We start from the raw sequence: 17,657 nt of genomic DNA, 5'->3' as shown, positions 1-17,657 counted from the left end.
AAATAAGATGCACATGTACGCAATATGACACAAATAACAAACCAATCACAAACAACTAAAACCAAGCACTCCGTCCTTAATCCATCCGACCCCCGAACTCCTCGGACTTAGTCCGGAATCAACCAACCAGCAGATAAATATTCATTGTAAGAGCAAAATACATTTAAATCTAAAAGTAGAGTTTGGAAAATACTTACAACGCTATACAGTAATTTTTGAAAGCTCGTGGCATTGCAAACAGCGGAGGAAAAGCAACGTAACAGTGTAATTTACACTGTGGCTGTGGGTAATAATTTACCCACTTTTGAACGGGGAGAAACCAAGGCACGAAATTGATAGGGAATGGTCTTGAGATATTTATGAAGTTAAGGGAAACGAGTTTTAGCCGTGGGTGGGGGTGGAAACGGCAGTGGAAGGCAAAAAAAGGGGCTGAAGGGAGTTGAGCTCGTGGGAGCTGCTCCGGCAAAGGATCGAGGCTGAAAATGGGTGGGTTAGGATGGCAAGAGGTAGGGGAAGAAGCTGTGAAGAGATGGTGGCCGGAGGTGGTGCGATGGCGCCGGAATCAGTGAAAAAGCGTGTGGCTTGGAGGAGCTCGTGGTGGCTAATGGTGGCTCGGATGGAGGTGAAACTTGGTGGGGATGTTCACCGGTGAGAGGGGAAGAAAATTGGGTGGGTGGTGCAGGCCACGCCACCAGCGAGTAGCAGTTCTGGGCTGCGAAAGCAGCCGGCGACAGGGGAGAAAAACAAGACTGGTGCCGTGACTTCCAGCCGTGCGTGGCGGCTAACGGCTGGTCCGATGGCTCTGAAAATTGGTGGGAATGATCTCTGGTGGGAGGGGAAGAGAATGGTAGGGGTGGTGCACTACATGGCAGCCGGTCAAAGGGACGGCGACGGTAAGGAGAAAAAAGAAGGTGCAGCACGCGGGGAGAGAGGAACCGGGGAAAAAGAAGAAGAAAAAGAAAGAAAGGAAAGAAAAGAAGGAAAAGAAAAAGGAAAAGGGAAAAAGAAAAAGAGAAAAGAGAAGAAATGAGGTCCAATCCTCACTCCGGAAACCAAAAACCGATCCGCCAAAAACGATATTAAAAACCGTAAAACGACTAAAATAAATTAAACACCGCATCAAATAAATTAAAACCAATTTAAAATAAAATAATTTAAAATAAATAAACTAATATATTAATTAAATTAAAAACAACCCCTTCAGTGAAAATACACGGAAAAGCGGGTCATCACACAGCGACAACCCAGGGGACGTCACTCAGTATATTACGCTCCCGAGTGATCAGAGGAGCTCCACCAAGATAATGCCCCATCTCAGCTTGGGGTCATGATACACACGCACCCAAAAATTCATTTACACTGATAAAACTTGTTTTTCTCAATTTAATACATGCACATGAATGTACCATGCATTGCACACCTCAAGATACAATTTATTCAACAAAACTCAACATCAACAATAACCAAACAAGTCCATCCTCAAATCCATCTGACCCCCGACTCCTAGAACTCAGTCTGGAATAACCAACCAGCCAATGAATTTATTGTAAAATCAATAATATATTTAAATCTAAAATAGAGTTTGGAAAATACTTACAGCGCTATATAATAATTTTTGAAGGATCAAGGAGCTGCAAACGGCGAAGAAAAAGCAACGTAACAATGTAAAATACACTGTGGCCGTGGGTTGTAAAATACCCACTTTTGAATGGGGACAAAACAAGACTTGGGATTGATAGGGAAGGGCCTAGAGGTATTTATGAAGCTAGTGGAACTGAGAATGGGCTGTGAGTGGCGGAGGAAATGGCGGTGGAAGAGAAAAATGGCCAAAACGAAGATGAGCTCGTGGGGCCTGCTCCGGCAACGGATTGGAGCTAGAAATATGTGGTTTAGGACGGTAAGAGGTAGGTGATGATGTGGTGAAGAGGTGGTGGTCGGAGGTGGAACGACGGCGGCGAAATGGCCCAAAAACCGTGCGGCTTGAAGGAGCTCATGGCAGCTAACGGTGGCTCGGACGGAGATGAAACTTGGTGGGGAGGTGCGCAAGCTAGAGGGAAAGATATCTGGGTGGGTGGTGTTGACCACGTCATCGGTGAGCGGCGGTGCTGGGTGGCAGAAGGCAAATGGCGATAGTGAGGAGAGAGAGTGTCGCAAGCGCACGAGAGAAGACCAAGAGAGAAAAAGAAAGAAAGAAAAAAGAAAGAAAAGAGAGAGAGAAAGAAAAGCGAAAAGAAAAAGAGAAAAAGAAAAGATGGGGAAAAGAAATGAGGTCCAATCCTCACCTCTGGAGTCCAGAAACTGATCCGACGAAAACAAGTTTAAAAGTTATAAAACGAATAAAATAATTTAAATACCACATCAAACTAAAATATAATAAATAACTAGTAAAAACTAACAACATAATTTTAAATCCAAAAATAAACTAAAATAAATTACACAGCAATTTAAACTCAAAACGATAATTAATATTAATAAAGCTCTATAAAATAAATATCACAACTAAATAAATTCAATTAAAATACAATATTTCAAAATAAAAGAACTAATATTTTAATTAAATTAAAATACTCCTTTAGTGAAAATACACGTAAAAACGGGATATCACATCGGCAAGAAAGCTTTGATTCGATCTGTGGCCGCTAGGGTTGTGGAGTTCACTGTGTAGTAAAGTGTTGGGCGTAATTGTGTAGTGTGCTGTGAAGTGTGGGTGTGAAGTGTGTGCCGTAGTTGTGATGCGGCATAGTGTTGTGAAGGGAGTAAACATGGAGTGTACTCCATGTGATAAAGTGATGCACCATATGGCGCGTATGCCATAGTGGTGATGCGGCATAGCAAGTGTGAAGGGAGTACACGTGGAGCGTACTCCATGAGGTGAAGCGATACACCGTGTGGCGTGTCACGAAGAAAATGATGGTTGCATAGTTTGGAGCGTAGAGTGTGTGAGTAGTGCTGGGAACTGTGGAATAGTGTCTCGAAATAACTATGATGTGGCCTATAGTCTGAGGTGATAGGTGTCACATTGTAGCTGACTTATGGGTGAGAGTATGTGTGAAGTGGTGGAAAAGTGTAAGAGTAGCGTAGTAGAAGCATGACGGGGGAATGTCACAAAGTGACATGGTTAAACAAGCAGTCATGCTTGTAATGAATGAGGAGTTAGTGTAAGTATGACGTAATGGGACATCAAATGATGTTACTAGATCATGGCTTAGCTTGGGAGTAGTCACAGATGTAGTTGTGAATGGAGCCCTGTTGTGTTAAATGTTGGGATTAACTTGTAAAGGGCCGAGAAGTAGGAAAAGTCCTGCTAACCAGGTTTGAATAGAAGTTGGTATCAGAGTATGGAGCTTGTTTATACAAGCGGGCATTCAATAGACTATATAATGGATAATTTGTCCTAAGCATGGTTACACGATGTTTAAGCCTCATGGTTGACATAAAGTCATGTGGCATGCATGGATGGGAATGATGATTTAGTATGGACTAGGATGCATAAAGGTAGTAGTAATGGGTGTGTTGTCTAGAATTGGGATGTGTGACTTAGTTGATCTGAGTCATGCATCAGAATGTGGTTAATAGGAGAGTAAGACAATGGTTTTAGTGTCTTAACCCTAAGATGAATCATGGAGATTCACTTTAAAGGATAAGACCTTGAAGTAAGATGCTGAATTGGAACAGGTGACCCAAGTGGGTCCCAGAAAGAGGAAATGATGTGAATCTGCAGAATGAGAATCCCATGAACCCACAATCAATTTGAAAACTCAACCAAGAAAACCAAAATTAAGTCAATGGATGGAAGAATTTAGACACGTTGAGGAACTCATTTTAAGAACCTAGATTATATTAAAATATAGACCCGTTGAGAAACCTGTCTCAAGAACACAAATTACAAAGGAGGAACACCACATAAGTTGTGATTTACCTTGGATAAGTTAAAACATTCAATTAAGAACAAGAGGAGATAAACTCAACACACAATGAATAAAATTCATCAATTTTCATAAACTTTCATATTACTCTTAAAATGTGGCTACAAGGTGTTTAAATAACCCTTCTCAAAACATAACCCTAGCACTCTCAAAAGAGAGAGTAACCGCTCTGTATGACCAAAGACTGGATGGCACCTCCAACCTCTAAGGAGGCAGAACGCGGAGACAAATACTATGAACAAATAGTCCAATAGCATATACCTAGACTAAAACTAGAAAATACAGACAACCTACAAAACAAAACCAACAAAAACAGCCCAACAACGAGCACGGCTTGAGCTCTGATGGCACACCCTCCACAAGCAATCGACATTACGAGCACTAACGACACGAGCACCCAGTTTGCATACGGACCACAGAAACCTCCTCAGCGAAGGCCGGCCGTACGACCACCGACCGTAGCATCGCCCGCTGCTCTCAACTCTTTGCCTCAGATTGAAGCCGCCCAACAGCTCACCACCTCACCGTGGACTTCAAATAAAGTGTACAAAATACCAAAAACCAACACACAAAAATACCAAACAGACACCAACAGACCCACTGAAATGGAGGTGGAAGACACAAAAACCAAAGGTTGTGGTGCAAGAGTAGCTGGAGGAGAGCCGACGGTCAAAATGTGCCTTTGCTGAAGTTTGGGATCCCAGAAAAGCCCAGTTTTGAATCGATCGGTAGCTCCCTGGTGGCGCATGGAGTGTCCAAGACTTCGTCTCGCACATGTGGGTTACGCACCACTCCGTTTGGTGGACTTGAAGATCGGCAGCTGGCGAACATCCTGGCGGGGCACTTGTTGGCGGACGGAAGTTGGAAGGCAACCCGATCGGCACTCCCCCTTATTGGCTGAAAACACAAACTACAAAAGAAAACTAAACAAAAACAGACGGGAAAATAGAATGTTGAGCAAAGAAAAGAGAAAAAAGGGAGAGGGGGAGGGAAGATAAGGGTTCGGCTCCCCCCCCCCAAGGGTCGAAGAACAAATTGGATGTAGGGTTTCTTAGAGAGAAAGGAGAGAGTCTAGAGAGAAGCGGGAGGAAATTCTTCGAGAGCAGCTCCTGAGCAGTTTGTGTGCAGGGAAGCTCTTGAGCAGTTGCGTTAGTTGATTTTATAATCTGGTTCTCTTGACTTATAAGTCACAGTTGTAACTCCGTTTACTGAATGAATGCAATGAAGCATCTATCAAAAGAAAAAACACATAACCCTAGCTAAAATAAACCTCCATCTTCCAAAAATATCCTTAAGTGAATAGTGCCACGGCTACAGTGCACATCTACAGTACCGTTACAGTAACTTTGCCTTTTGAAACCCTAATTCAACAAAGTAAAACATAGGTGGGCCAACCATCCTCAAGCCCAATTATTCTAGAATAATTCCTATAACTAATAGAATATAATAAGCCTTTTTAATGAAATAAACAAGTCCAAGGCCTTAAATCACATAAACATAATAATAGGCCATAATTTATATCGCACTCTACTATTGCCTGTATCATGTGGATGAAAACTGGATCTCCTTCTCTCAAGTATATCTTGAATATTGAGCTCTTGCTAAACTCATCCCAAATGGATTTCACCAATCCTTGCATAGATTCCTTGATCTTCCTAGCTCTCGATCTTATGATTGCTCAATTTGGAAATTGTAAAGAATCTTTAAGACTCGCTCCACCTTGGTGTCCATCAGGAAATGTGGTCAGGAAGACATAAAATACGGAGGTAGTGATTGTAAATGGACTCTTAAGGGTTTAGCATAATAAATGGCACGTAAGAACATTAGGATAGATGGAGAGTGTTCCAATTGAAGTGTAGTTCTATTTCTAGTATAGTTGTTTATGTAATAGATAGAGAATGATGTTGAGGTTGTGTATGCATGTAGGTTGCCATCTAACACACACATGAATGGACTGCATAAAATGAGAATTGCATGAAATCCAAGTAAGTATTATGTTCATACTCTTCAAGAGTTTTCTAAATAAATGAAAATGAAAATGAAATACTTTTCCTTTACGATGCTTTACGAAATAAAAGGAATGATGTTTTACGAAAGAATGCTAAGTATAGGTTTTTAAGTATAAGATTATAATGGCCTTCCATGGCAGCTGTGACGCCCCCAGATGGACTTGGGATTGGATGGACATCCAAAGCGTTGGAACATGCAACACAAGGTTACGTGCCTCCGTTTATGACAAATAAGATGCAATGTTCCTAACATGCATCTAGTATTATGCAATATTTGTAGTGGATAATTTTCTTTTGAGCAATACTATTGATGTGAACCCGCAGAATGGGAATTCCTTGAACCCATAATCAATTTGAAAACTCACCCAAGAAAGCCAAAATCAAGTCACTGGATGAAAGCATCAAGACCCATTGAGGAACTCGTTTCAAGAACTTAGATTATATTAAAATCTATACCTGTTGAAGAATCTGTCTCAAGAACCTAGATCACAAAGGAAGAACGCCACAAAAATTATGATTTACCTTTGATAAGTTCAAAAGTTCAATCACGAAGAAGAGGAGATAAACTCAACTCACAATGAATAAAATTCATCAATTTCATAAATTTTCATATATTGTCTAAAATGAGGCAACAAGGAGTATTTAAACTAAAACCTCACAAAACCCTAGGTAAAATAAAGCCCCATTTTACAAAAATGCCCTTGAGTGAATAGTGTCCTGGCTACAGTAACTCGGCCATAGTGTAACCCTCTTAAAACCCTAGTTCGATAAAATAATAACTTTTATATAATGCCCTTAAGTTCTTCTCATAATAAACCTAATTATTCTAAACTAATAAGATAAGTATTTTAAATGAATTAAACAAGTTGAAAGCCTTAAATTGCCGAAAGCCTTCGAGTCATGTTATTGCATTCTTTCATAACTTCGTCGCCACAAATATCTCAAACAAATATCAACATCAACCCAACAACTTCGTCCTCAATCCATCCGACCCTCGAACTCCTCGGACTCAGTTCGAAATCAACCAACCATTCCAATAATTTATTGTAAGAGCAAAATATATTTAAATCTAAAAGTAAAGTTTGGAAAATACTTACTGCGCTATACGGTATTTTTTGAAAGCTCACGACGTTGCGAACGGCGAAGAAAAAGCAACATAACAGTGTATTTTACACTGTGGCCATGGGTAGTAAATTACCCACTTTCGAACGGGGACAAACCAAGACACGAAATTGATAGGGAATGGCCTTGAGATGTTTATGAAGCTAAAGAAAGTGAGTTTTGGCCATGGGTGGCGGTGGAAGTGCAAAAAGGGGCTGAACGAAGTTGAGCTTGTGGGAGCTGCTCTGGTAACGGATCAGGGCCGGAATTGGGTGGGTTAGGATGGCAAGAGATAGGGGAAGAAGTGGTGAAGAGATGGTGGCCGGAGGTGGAGCGACGGCGCCGAAAACGGCTCAAAACCATGCAGAAAATAAGGGGCTATAAGAGGTGATCGGCGGCTCAGATGGAGGTGATTTTTGGTGGGGCTATTCACCGGCCGGAGGGGAGTTTTTCTGGGTGGGGGGTGTCGGCCACGCTGGCCAGCAGCGGTAGTTCTGGGTGGCTGGGCTGAACTGCGAAGGGGAGAGGGAGAAAGAGCTGTACGCACGCGAGAAGAAGGAGGAAGAAGAAAGAAGAAGAAAAAAGAAAGAAAAGGAAAGAAAAAAGAAAAAGAGAAAAAGAAAAAAGGGAAAAGGAAAAGATGAGGGAAAGAAATGAGGTCCAGTCCTCACCTCCGGAGTCCAAAAACTGATCCGCCGAAAACGATATTAAAAACATAAAACGACTAAAATAAATTAAACACCACAACAACAAAAATAAAAACAATTTAAAATACAATAATTTAAAATAAAAAGACTACTATATTAATTAAATTAAAAACAACTCATTCAATAAAAATATAAGTAAAAACGGGGTATCACATCCTCCCCCCTTAAAATAAATTTCGTCCTCAAAATTGTGAGGTCAAACATCAACGCCAAAAAGATACAAGATACAACTCCGAACATATTTGAGAGATACATATCATCAACAACTCCCAACAAATTCCAATAGTTACTATCTTCATACCATAAATTGCTAATATCAACGACATCTTTACTTTACCTTCCGAACTTTCATCCTATTCCAACTTTGGTAACCTAATAGCCACTTCCAAAATTAACCATCAATAAACAAAATTTGCACGACCAAAAGATTAATCTCCCATTAAAACTCTGAATCACTACTAATTCCTCAAAATCAATACAAAATTTGAATATCTAAGTATCTCCAAAAATCATGCTTTCGCGCGCACTCTGATAACTCACCAAAATACATAAACGCTATATCCTCAAAAAAATTAACATCATAAAGTACAAGCTCAATCCACACCTAATCACAAGAAAACTTTTACCACATTTCTATAGAAAATAATATACCTCCAAATCTACAAATCTCCACTCATTCCTCAGTGGGCCATCGTTGCCCTAATCAAAAATCAACATTCCGCAAAAATACACCCATTGATTCATGATAGAAATCAATACTAATCAACCTCTAGGCCCCAAATTGAAAACACATAACATCATCCCAAAATACACCTGTCTCTTCTAAAGATAAGGAACATATCCAAAAGGCCCAAGTCCTTCCCGGCCAACCAACGAGAGCGCCTATAACTTCTATCCGATATCCCACACTTCAAGCTCATTACCTATATTTTGAATAACATCCACTCTTGCAATATCTAACTCACTATAAACTATCATTGACTTCAAGTCGCAATTAATTCTCAAGATAAACACAACAGTTGTTACAAACCATCATCCCAATGGGTAACCCACTTCGATTGCACATTCCGTTTAACTTACCAAACAACTCAAAGCCAAAATCTATTCAATTTAATATTATCACACAGATTCCTCTTCAACTTCTACCAAGCCAAAATAAATAAATAAATAATAGATGAGACTAGGACCAGCACTCCCCGAAATCCATACACACTTACCATTACTACTCATCGATATCATGTACTCTTAGCCAACACCATAAATCATTCAAACGTAGAAGTGATCCATTACCACATTTCCATCATCTGGACTTACATCCTCAACTTAACAAGTTTCATTCCTAAATCTACTCAACTTATATCCTTAAATCAGCAACTAGCCATTACTTAAAGTTTAGTACCGAGAATGACCTTAAACCTGCTAAGAATCCATTCCCAAAAGTCTACGGATCATATAGTCTCAAATTCAATCGTATTCAATACCAACACAAAATCTACTATTTCCAACACCCTGATGGACCTATATCTTTCGAATCGATAAAAAATGTGATGACCCGCTTTCGCGTGTATTTTCACTGAATGGTTGTTTTTATTTTAATTAATATATTAGTTTATTTATTTTAATTTATTGCGTTTTAAATTGGTTTTTAATTTGTTTGATGATGTATTTTATTTCTTTTAGTCGTTTACAGTTTTTAATCTCGTTTCGGCGGTTTAGTTTTGTTTTCTCGGAATGAAGATTAGACCTCATCTTTTTCCTACATCTCTTTTCCCTTTTTCCTTTTTTTTTTCCTTTTTCTCTTTTTTTTCTTTTTTCTTTTCTTTCTTTTTCTTTTTTCTTTCTTTTCTTTTTTCTTCTCCTTCCTCCCGATCGGCCCGTCTCTCTCTCTCTCTCTCTCTCTCTCTCTCTCTCTCTCTCTCTCTCTCTCTCTCTCTCTCTCTCTCTCTCTCTCTCTCTCTCTCTCTCTCTCTCCTCTCCCACGCCGTGAAACACCAAACCCCCGACCCACCGTCGTCCGGCCGCCGTGCGGCACACCGCCCATACCGGTCGACTCCCCTCCCTCCAGCGCAACCCTCCACCAATTCTCAGCCCCATCCGGCCAGCCGTTTGGCCAGAAAATCCCCTTAAAGCCTCCATGATTTTTGCCTCGATCCGCCACCGTCGCTCCACCTCCGGCCACCATTTCTTCACCACTTCATCACCGGTCCCTTGCCGTCCTAACCCACCTATTTTTGGCCTCCAATGGTCACCAGAACAGCTCCCATGAGCTAGCTTTCCTTTTTGGGAAATCCGGCCTCTCTCCGCCGTTTCTGCCGCTGATTGAGCTGAAATATTGCACATTTTAACTATTTAAAACCAATGTATTTTAAATTCATCATGACATTATTATTGGTTTTAAATGGAAAAATGGTTAAAATGAATAAATCAAAGTTGTGATTTTAATTGATTAAAAGCATGAATTTATGCTTGAATTCTACCAACTATTGATTATTGTGCATTCTAGTCCATAATTTTTCTTGCTTTCCATTATCATTTGCATTTGTACCATTGTTTTTCTTTTTCTTCATGTTCATAAAGTTTCTTGAGCTATCTTTCCATCTTTTGGGTTCAATTCATGAATCTCAAAAGATAGAAGCACTTCTTGCCATCTTTGAATGGAAGTTGCTCAAGCTAATTTTTCATTTGTGTTATTTTGTTGTTGAGTGTTTTCTTTTTTTTAATCTCCATCTCCATTTTTCATGCATACCATGGTTCATTATGTTCATGCCTTGTTCATACTTTGTCTTGAGCTTTCCCACCATTCAAACAATCCCAACTCAATCTAACCTCATACACGGCTACACCAATCACCCCACAAATCCACCAACTCATTTCCAACCCACCTAAATTATACATTAATTGAAAGGCTGCTTGTTTGGCTTAACTTACATCAGTTGGTGCAGCTAAATTAAGGTGAGGAACATGTGAAGAAGTTGGTGCAATCAAAGGCTGCTGCTGTCCATGCAAAGTTAAAGTCTAAAAAGGGAGGTGCCATGCATTACTTGACTTGTGGAGTTGGTGGTGATTATTAATGAAGAGCCGTGAATTGGAGGAATGAGTTTGCAACTTGGGGCAGCTATTTATATATATATATATATATATTGCTGGATGTGAAAAAGAAAGAAGAACCGTGTAGGAGTTTTTAACAAAGAGAGGAGAAATCGGTGGAAATTCATTGAAGCTTGACATGTATAAAGAAGAAAATATAGAGAAACATGTGCTGAAATTAAAATGCATGATTAAAGTATGTTGTGTGCTGAAACTGAAGAAAACAAATTGAAGAAGTCGGCTGGAGAGGAAATGAAGAAACCGTGTATGAATTTGCATGAAGTTAGTCAACAAGTTAGGCAACAAGTTAGGCATGAAGACTTGGTTGTTTGGTTTGAATTAAGAAACCAATTGAATAAAATAAGAGAGGAGGAATGCAATGCAAGACACGGCAATTAAGAGAAATGAAAGAGGCGGCTGAATTGTGAAACAAATTGAGTGTGAATGCAACAAGAAGTGGCCGAAATTAAGGTGTGAATGCAAAAGGTGGCTGAATTAAAGTGTGAATGCAAGATTGAAGTGTGAAACCAATTGAATGAGAGATGAACTAGCCAAGATGTTCGGCTATAAAATGGGTGCAGTCTGAAGCTTACAAGAGGAACAACTAGGACAACTCAAACTTAGAAAAACACAACTCAACACACACAATTTTCTGCTATGTGCTTGAAAGAATTAGTTCCTTTTTGTTTTAAGAAATTTTGTTTCTCTTTTTAGTTTCAAAGCTTTGTTGTTTTAGCATTTTTATTAAGTGTATTAAGATTTGTTCTAGACTTTTATTTCATTAAGAGTAATACCTTAATATTAAGTGTGCTAGTTTGTTTCATTACTAGTTTATTTCATGTAACAAAAAGAAATTGTTTTAGAAGTTTTAATCAAGTGTGCTATTTTGTTTCATAAAGAATTGTTTTAGAAGTTCTAATTAATTGTGTTACCTTAATTTATTTCAAGAAAGGTTTGGTTTTAAGCTTTTGTTTTTATTTTTGATTTTTTTGAACATCATACGTGGAGAGCAGAGGAATTGTTATAGAGTTTTTATTAAAGGTTTAGAGATTAATTTTCAAGAGTGATACGTGAGAAATTGTTCCTTTTTGTTTCGAATTTCAATTGAATAGTGAAAGGAAGTTTTCGTTTAGACTTTTCGTTCCCTATTTTATTTAACTTCAGTTTAAAGTTTATAGAATACTTTTGAGTTTCTGTTTACTTATTTCATGTTATTTATTTTTCTTACTTCTTTAAGTTTTCATTTAATAGTGATTACAACTGTTATGTGTTATTTTGAGAATTCGTGATTTAATTACAAAGATGAATTCTAGAATCTTGGTTTTGGGCATTTTAAATTTTCTATTCATGTTTTGTCAATTACTTTCTAATTTAGTTTAATGCTTAATTTAGTTTTATTAATTTCTGAGTTTAATTTATTAGTCCTTTACATTTCAATCCAACAAACAAAAAATTCAAAAGACATGAATCTAGTCCATGACTAGTACCCTTTTCCATCCATTGCATATACCATCATTTTATTTTCTCTTTGTGAAGTTTTTCACATTTTTTCAACGAGTTTAATTTTAAGCAACTTTCCCTGAGGAGACGATCTAGGAATTTATTCCTAATTATTACACGACATCCTCCTGCACTTGGGATAGCATTAGTGCTACTCATTTTTGAGTGAGTCAAGTTTTTGGCGCCGTTGCCGGGGATAAGTTGTCTAACTTAAATTTAAACTTGTTATTTTATTTTATTTTTCTTTACCATATTATCTCTGGTTACTCATCTCATTTGCATCAACCACTCATCTCTACCATAATAGATTGATGTTTCATGTCATGGGTAAGAGACACTTCAAATAGGTTGCTTAGAGTCACATCGAGTGTTGAGAGTAGTATACACAGCTTGGAGATCGATAGCTCGTCTATCTTTTCTTTGAGTGAGCCAGGTGACGAAATTGAAATTGAATCAGAAAACATGGCTGCACCTGTACCATGCACTCTTAAGGACTATTTGCAACCCACTCGTACCACTACACCTTCCCAAGCCCTGGTTTGTCCCCGTTCAAAAGTGGATATTTTACAACCCACGGCTACAGTGAATTTTCACTATAACGTTGCTTTTCCTCCGCCGTTTGCAACGCCGAGTGTTTTCTAAAATTACCGTAGAGAGCTGTAAGTATTTTCCAAACCCTATTTTCAGATTTAAATATATATTGCTCTTTCAATTATTTTATCTGCTGGTTGGTTGATTCCGGACTGAGTCCGAGGAGTTCGGGGGTTGGATGGATGGAGGACAGAGTTGCTTGTTTTAATGATTTATGTTGGTTGGTCATTTTTGTGCATTAATATGGCATTTACATGGTGCATGCACGTGTGTTTTTGTTTAATTGTGAAAAGCTTGTTTATTGGAGTAAGTGGACTTAGGGGTGCGTGTGTATCACGACCCCAAGCCGGGATGGGGTATTATCCCGGTGGAGCTCCTCTGGTCACTCGGGAGTGGAATAAACTGAGTGATGTCCCCTGAGTTGTCGCTAGGAGACGACGGGAGCGGGGGCTAGGGGTTGCTTGGCTACGAACGCGCCGGGCGAGGAACCGGGCATCGCCCTACGCACCGACTCCGTGGCCCTTCGCTGGTGAGGGCTAGAGGATGCTTGGCTACGAACACGCGGGGCGTGGAATTGGGCATCGATCGTTAGGTGTCACATGCGTGGTGGTACTCTGCGATGTGGCACTGGAGCCAGGGTGTGCGGATGACCACTAGGGGAGGTCATGGTGCATATGGGTAAAAATGGATTTTGGTTTGAGACGGTTATAGAGGCCAAATGTGACTTTTGGCGTGGTTTTTGGAAAATATGTGTTTTTGGGCCAAATGGGATTTTTGGCGTGTGTGGAAAATTATGTTTTATGGGTTTTGTGCTTTGGGCATGCTTCATGCATTTTGTTTGAGTTCTATGTCTTTTTATCTGGTGGTGTTTGGGTTTTGCTTACCTGCGGTACCATTTTTGGTTCCGTAGCTTTTGGTGCAGGTTTTGAGGATGAGGAGGAGGAGGCTGAGCCCGAGGATGCGGCTCCGCCGGGTTGCTGATGTTATGCTTTATATTTGGTTTTAAAACTATATTAGTGTTTTGTAATATTTTATTTATGTATGTTTTAAACAGCTTGTAATACGTTAAGAAAAAATTCTGGTACTTAGTTATATGACTTTCGTTATCCGCTGCGTTTCCTTTGCACATTTGTTGCTTTTACACACACTTGGCACTCGTCGTTAGGGTGGTGACCTGGGTTGTCATCATCCGGACGTCTCGATTTCCCCGTGTCCGGGCTTGGGGATTTGGGGGCATCACAAAAAAAAATCATTTCCTAAAATCTGTTACTACAACCTTGAGTTAACAATAATTATTTTCTAAACTAGCTCGATATCTTCAATCCTCAAAGAAATACACGAACTAGATCATTACCTCCAATCCTCAAAGAAATCTACTCTAGAAAAATTTTTATATCAATAACTCAACTCTAATAAACCCTATTGTAATGGTTATAAACTAATCACTCACTAGAGTAGACCAAGCCACAGCACTAAGTCTGTAAAACTAAGAACTCACTTCTTATTATAAATCAATCCTTCAACTCTGCAATTCTAAAACCTTAAATCAAATAAGAATCATCTTCTGGAACTTCTAAGATCAATGAACTTACATCCCATAATAGAAAAATCGACTCCCAAATCTTTCAAATTCTAAAACATTGATAGATAATAAATCATTTTCTAAAATTCCCAAGATTGGTGGCTTTAATCCAAAACATTCACCTTAAAAGCTTGTAAAATCTAAAACCCCGATTGCCACCAAATTACTCATCCGAATCACGAAATCTAAAACTCGAAATTTAATTATTTCTCCCCAAAGCTTGTCGAACCTAAAACCTTAATTACCATAAACTTATTTTCCTAAAATCTATAAGGCCCCAAACTTTAAAACTTTGCTAAAACTTCATAAAATCTATTCTTGAAATTTTTTTAACTTACAACCTACTACGTTATAAACCATTTCATAAACTCCACGGAACTAAAGAACTCAATTATTCTACTTCCCTAAAAGATCACCCAGATCATGCCATTCTCTCCAAGCCTTGATAATATATATATAAAAAAAAAAACACATAAGGCATTCATCACGAAGGATTAGATTAGACCCATACTTGCCATGACTCCAGCATTCTGAGTCTCCGTAACCTCGCCTCCAACGGTACCAGGAGTCACTGCGTACATTCGAGCTCAAGCTAATTGCCTCTGGTTAGCTCTACCACTGCGACGAGCTCCACGGCTTTCTTGAACTCGACTAGGGCACTCACAAGCAAGATGCCCCGTCTGACTGCATTCAAAACATTTGTTACTACCCATACGGCACTCGCCTCCGTGAGCTCTATTACATCTTCCACAAACTGACACTCGTCCTCCCATACGCACTCCCGAGGCTGCTAATGGTCGAGTCCCAGTCCGCTGAACAAACTTCTGAGGTGAACCCAAACTACTTCCTTCACTAGAAAGAATCTACCTCTTATGTCCTACAGGGGAGCCCATACACAGATTATTCTCTCGTTTACAAGAGTGGCCAAGTCCACTAAATCCTGAAAAGTGGAAATCCGGTGGCAGACCACCATTCTGTGTATATCAGAACATAGACCCTCTTGGAAACGCTTGGCTTGCATTTCCTCTGTGGCGATGAGGTGGGGAGCAAATCGCCTAAGCTCTATAAATCTTTAGACATCCTGTTCCACGGTCATATTCCCTTGGACCAAGCTTGAGAACTCTCTTGCTTTTTGCCGCCTCATGGAAGCGGGAAAGAATCGGTTATTAAATTCTTTCTTAAAGCGCTGCCAGGTCACAGCGGCAAAAGATCCCAATTCTGACTCCAGCGTTACTCTCTTTGTATCCCACCACTCATAAGCGATGCCTTGCAACAGATAGCTGGCATAGAGTACTTATTGTGCCTCAGTGCAACCACATACCTGAAAAGTTCTTTCTAAGTCTCTGACCCCCTTCCCAGCCTGAAGTGGATCCTCTTCTCCCGTGAAGGGTGGAGTTCTTTGAGCTAGAAAGCGCTCATATGTGCATCCAGCTTGCACCACTCCGCACGGCCCTCCTTGTGGCCAAGGCCCTCCTTCTTGTGGCCAAGGACCTCCTTGTTGTGGCCAAGGCCCTCCTTCTGGTGGCCAAGGTGATTAAGCTGAATTATTGCATTTTTAATGCTTTTGGAACCAATATATATTAATTCTTTCATTACTTTATCATTGTTTTTATATGGAAAAATGAATAAATCAAAGTTGTGATTTTAATTGATTAAAAGCATGAATTTCTGCTCTAATTTTATCAACTGTTGATTAATATGGATTGTGGTACATATTGCTCGAGCGGCAGCTTCTGGTCGACAATGGGCTCGAGCGAGTTGCGGGAAAAGAGATCGCTCGAGCGGAGGCATTTGGACGCTCGAGCGAATTCAGGCAGAGTCGAACACTCGATGTTCGCTCGACAGGCCGCTCGAGCGAATTCAGGCAGAGTCGAACGCTTGATGTTCACCCGACACTCCACTTGAGCGAATATCGTATTTTACAAATTAAGGTTTATTCCGCCGTTAGAGTATATATATGTTTTTTTTTTACATCTTAGGACGAAATTTTGGCTGGAAAACTTGGTTTTGATTAGAGAAACACTTAGAATTCATTTTTCCTTTGATTTTCGTTCAGATTCGGAGAGGAGGATTCATACAATCGATCATTTACGCAGCTACACAATTTCCACTGGATCATTCACTCACACTGCAGCAGATTGAAGAACTCCTTGAGGGGTCCAATTGCCACTGCAGCTCAGCCTCTTCCACAGCTTCGAATCTTCATCTCCATTCAATTGGCTTGATCTTTTCAATTCCCTACTTGCTATTTATTTCAGTTTTGAGTTTCTGAATTATTTTGGAGAATTTTGATTTAGACGTTTGAGTAATTTATTTGTTATTCATTTAATTCATGTTATTTATTTTTATCGTTTCGTTAAGCTTTCATTTTAATAGTGATTACAATTATGGTAGTTTAATTTGAGAATTTGTGTTTTGAATACAATGATGAACCCTAGAACATTGATTTTGGGGCTTTTCAATTTTCAGTGCATGTTTTGTCAATTACTTCCTAATTTAGTTTAATTCTTAATTTAGTTTTATTAATTTCTGAGTTTAATCTATTAGTCCTTTACATTCCAATCCGATAATCAAAATCTAAAAACATGAATCTAGTCCATGACTAGTACCCTTTTCCATCCATTGCACACACCATCATTTTATTTTCTGTTTGTGAAGTTTTTCACCCTTTTCAACGAGTTTGATTTTTAAGTAACTTTCCCTGAGGAGACGATTTAGGAATTTATTCCTAATTATTACACGACATCCTCCTGCACTTGGGATAGCTTTAGTGCTACTCATTTTTGAGTGAGTCAGTTTTTGACGCCGTTGCCGGGGAAAGTATTTTAGCTTAAATTTAAACTCGTTATTTTTGTTATACTCTTTAAACTGATGTTTCATGTCATGGGTGAGGGACAGTTCAAATAGGTTGATTAGAGTCACATCGAGTGTTGAGAATAGTATACACAGTTTGGAGACAGATAGCTCTTCTGTCTTTTCTATTAGCGAGTCAGGTGAAGAAATTGAAATTGAACCAGAAAATATGGCTGCACCTGCACCACGCACTCTTAAGGATTATTTGCAACCCACTCGCACCACTACACCTTCATGCATTGTTTTACCTGAAAATACATCTAATTTCTTTATTAAGCATGGCATGATGTCAGTGATACCT

Source organism: Carya illinoinensis, chromosome 7 (genome assembly GCF_018687715.1).
Source record: "Carya illinoinensis cultivar Pawnee chromosome 7, C.illinoinensisPawnee_v1, whole genome shotgun sequence".
Classification (NCBI taxonomy): Eukaryota; Viridiplantae; Streptophyta; class Magnoliopsida; order Fagales; family Juglandaceae; genus Carya; species Carya illinoinensis.
Note: the sequence above shows the minus strand (reverse complement) of the source record.